Genomic DNA, 4,588 nt, shown 5'->3' on the forward strand with positions numbered 1-4,588 from the left:
GCTTTGTCTCTTAGTGAGAAGGGAAATAACCTTAGTTTTATTGCGTCGTCTGACACTCCATTCATCTTCAGGGTGTCACAATACTCCAAAAAGATTGAGATATGGAGGTTTGGATCTTCGGTAGAAGTACTACAAAACTGGTTTTACTGAACCATGGAAAGGAGTGAAGGTTTGAGTTTGAAATTATTAGTAGTAACATTAGGCTTCATGATGCTAGATTGGGAGCTATGGGTGGTTGGTGATGCAAACTCCTTCAAGGATCGGTCTTGATTGCCTTGGTTTTCTTGGCCTCCCATGTTGTTTCTGCTTTTCAAATTGTCCTTTGTTTCTCGTACTCTCTTCCTAATATGACGCAAGGTCCTTTCAATCTCGAGATCACACTCGATTGGTTCTCCAAGTTATAAGGATCTGGGCATACAAGGGTGCCTGCACAAGAAAACAAAGGAACAAGTCAAACGTAAAAATAAAAATAAAACAAATGAAAGAAAAAGTCTAGTCTAGCCAAACAAAAAAAAGTCAATATTAACAATCCCGAAGTCCCCGGCAATAGCACCAAAAACTTGTTCACTCAAATCCGCAAGTGCACGGATATCGTTGTAGCGATACAAGGTTGTATCCTCAGGGACTTCATTGTTAATTACTGATTTTTACTGTTTTGTGACTATCTAAACCAATCGTGCTAAAAAGTTTGATTTTTAACTATCAATAACGAACGCGCTAACTAGCGAATCCACTCAATTAAAAGAATCTAGGATTGAACTTCAGTTTTAACTCTGGTTTGAATTAATAAATTAATCAATTGTTATCGAATCTCTCAATGCATTAAGAACGACTAACCTATGATAACTATTAATCTCTTTCGACGACTAAAAGTCGTGCCTAATTCAATCTAACAACCTATTTTCATGGTGTTAAACTAAATTAAATCCATTAAGTTCATGTTAGTCCCTTATGTTCCCAAGAATAATTAACCTACTTTCGTGATCAATTAATTCTCGTTCAATTAACTATTTTCCGGCATCAATCTAACCTTTCAAATTAAATCAACATCCTAAAGGAGTCAAATCAGTGGCCAATTGAATTAACCCTAGGCAATTAGATACTAGTAATTGAATAATACAAATCAAATAATTAATGATAACAACAAGATCAGTTCATCGATTCATAACCATAGTCGAACCAAATTCAATCCTAGAAAAAATAATTACTCATACATAATTGAAATAGAAGACATGATGACAATGTATAAGATCATAATTATAAACTAGAAAATAAGATAAATTAGAAAAATAAACCGTAGCGTCGAAATCAAGATGTTGCACACGATTCTTCACAACCAACACTTTACCAAATTAAAGAAATCTTAATCTAAGAGTTTTTTTATAGAGACAGGGAGAAGAAGAAGAAAGAAAAATTGAAATCTCCAGCCTCTGGTCGTTTTTCATGCCTCTGGGCGTCCTCATTTAAGTTCTGGGAAAGATCGCGTTAACAGATAACTTAAAATCTTGCTTCAAATCTTGTAATAACTGAATACTGATACTGACACGGCTGTGTACATCTACACGACCAGACCGTGTTTAACTCTGTTCCGCTATACTCTTTGGGGTTTTCTTCTGTAATCAACACGCCTGTGTTGTTGAACACTGGGGGACCGTGTAGCCTCTTTCTATGTATTCCTTGACTCCTTCTTGACTCCGAATCCGTGCTATGCTTCAGTAATTCCTACACAATATATAAATAGAGCAGTAAAGAATAACTAGGGATCTTAACATGGCCAAAATGTAAGGAAATACATCAAATAACAGTGAATCCGTTGGTGAAACATAGTATAGAGAATATTCATGTTTATCAATTTGACCTCTTCGTTCACCGGGATCTTGATCGTTGGCTGCGACATGACATTCTCGACAGCGAGGCTGTTGACTCCCAATATGGTCGCCAGCTTGTTTGGGGAGAAAGTTGATGTATTCATTATTGTGTTCATTACAACTTTAAACGTTACAATAAAAACAAAAGTTAGTCTTTTTTTATAAGATCCTTACACAATAAAAACAAAAAAAGTACAACTCTCGTCAAACAACGCAACGGGTGTTTATCGCCCGCTGCTTGCGTGGGATCTTAGCCTGTGATGGGGACGTTGATGTCCGTGGACCACCAAACGATCAGATCAGATCCGGAGCTTCGTTGATTCGTGAAGGAATTAGGAAGCTGAAGCAATTATCTCGGCAACAGCGAGATAATCACTCTTCTCGAGATCACCGCAACAGGACAATCTCAAGGTAAAGGATCGGGAAGTGTAGATCTGACGAGCTCCTCTTCTTTATACCGACGAACTCGATCTGATCTCCTCCTATCTTCTGAAATTCGTGCTCCTTCAATCTTCAGTTCGACAGGGCTTCCCCAACTCTCGAGAATTCCAGATCCATAGGGTTGTAGTTATAGGCTTCAGGAGCCCTATTTTTGGATAAGAACGACCGATTCACTCTTATCTTCAGTTGTAACCACTTAACCACATTCTTGGATGATATCTTATCAGTTCGAACAAATCCAGATGGTTAATGGTCAAAAAACAGCTTAAATCTACCAAAAACAGTATTTTTAGGCTGCGGATGTTCGCGGGAAAAATTGTTGCTTTCTTCATTAATGATTCCATTGTACACTCTTGTAATAGTCTATCGATTACAAAGATCCGGTCTTTTTATAAGATCCGGTTACAACGAAGATCAAATTGAAAAGAAATGAAAATTACAACTTTGTTTCCTTGTTTGTCGAACGAATCACGAGCTCCTGTTTTGCGGTCGCTCGCTTTGTGGGTTCTTTGCCTGCGCCGGGGTTGTTTACCGTGGACCACCGCGCGATCTAGATCCGGTCAGATCTACGCAGTACAACGGGTATTATTTCACCAAGGAAATAATAGCCGGGGAGGATTGTTTCACCAAGGAAACAATCGTCCAAGTCTCGGGATCTAAGACCAAGCTTAGATCCGGAGTGTAGCAACGTAGATCTGAGATCCGATCCTCTCGAACACCTGCCTTATTTGACGTTGATGATCGCCGAGCACCAGATCTGGATGAGCAAGTCCTTGATGTCCCAAAGTTGAGATCTTTTTTAGATCTGAGTCTCCAATCCTGCAGGGCTTCGCCTCCTCCAAAATCCAACCTCTTGAAATGAAGAACCCCTTGTCCTATTTATAGGCTCTCGTCACTGTGCCCGTGCCCGTGTGCACGTGTGGCCAGAACTCAAGCCGTCGGCCACCTCAAGGTGGCCGGCTCATGCCGAGCCACCCTGAGGTGGCTCGGCCACCCCAGGGGGTGGCTCGGCCTTGGCCGAGCCACCCTGAGGTGGCTCGGCCATGGCCGAGCCACCCTGGGGTGCAGTAAATCCACTTCTGAGTTCGAGTCCGAAACCGATCTTGATTCGATCGTGATTCGTCCGAGTATGCCCTTGGTTGGATGACTCGTTGACTCTTCGAACACTTGGCTTGATCCCGCACGCGAATGGACGTATTCCGTTGCTTGCGTGCGATTAGTCAATCTCGTTGCCTCGTTGGTTTGTCGGTTTGTGCCGAGCTGTGCTAAGGGACCTATAAACAATTTTATATGCCTACAGCTACCCCCTCCAAAGTATTTCAGTCTCGTTCTTTTATAGAAGAGTCTGGAATACTTTGGATATGCTTGTCCCAACCTTCAGTCGGTGTAATGGGACCTTGGAATGACTTCCGTTCTTGATTCCTTTAATTCTCCAGGCTATTCGGTGCTTTGTCGAACGTCTGTAAGGTTTTCGGTGCTGCATTTATTGTCTGACCGTTGTCGGAATTTTGAACTTTGAAGTCGGTTCCTGATTTAGCTGACCATCGATTGTTGGCGTCGAGTCTTTATCTGCAACGCGTTGTCCGGCGTCGTATTGTTGAGTTATCCTTAAGAGCACTGTTCGGCATTTGACACAGTTTATACTCGTACGTCTGCTGGAGTACACACGGTTTAAGCTCTTAAGGAATTGGAGCATGGATCTTATCCCAAGGTCGTTGGATGCTCGAGTCACGAGACCAACTCATAAAGTTGATGCGTCAATGACTCGCATATTTATAGGATTTTTGGCAAATCCTCAGCCATCAACGGGTTTGATGCGCCTTTACCGACTACCGTTTGAGTCGGGCTAGCATGCGGATTATCGGAATCCGTTCCGCATGTAACGTTGTGCTAAGGGAATGAACTCCCTTAGACTTCGTGCTATGATGTCGAATACATAGACTTCGCCATTGTTACGGGAATAGGCTACCCGGCGACACGTGTTAGGTGTTGACTTTAGGATTTTTGGCAAACCCTCAGCCATTAACGGGTTTGATGAGCCTTTACCGACTACCGTTTGAGTCGGGCTAGCATGCGGATTGTTCAAGTCCGTTCCGCATGTGACGTTAAGCTAAAAGAGTTAACCCTTTTAGTGCTACGATATTGAATACGTAGACTTCGTTTTTCTCACGGGAATAGACTATCCGGCGACGCGTGTTAGGCGTCGACTTTGGGGTTTTTGGCTAACCCCCAGCCTTCAACGAGTTTGATTAGCCTTTACCGACTACCGTTTGAGTCGG

The sequence above is a fragment of the Asparagus officinalis genome, chromosome 1, assembly GCF_001876935.1.
Source record: "Asparagus officinalis chromosome 1, Aspof.V1, whole genome shotgun sequence".
In the NCBI taxonomy this organism is placed as follows: Eukaryota; Viridiplantae; Streptophyta; class Magnoliopsida; order Asparagales; family Asparagaceae; genus Asparagus; species Asparagus officinalis.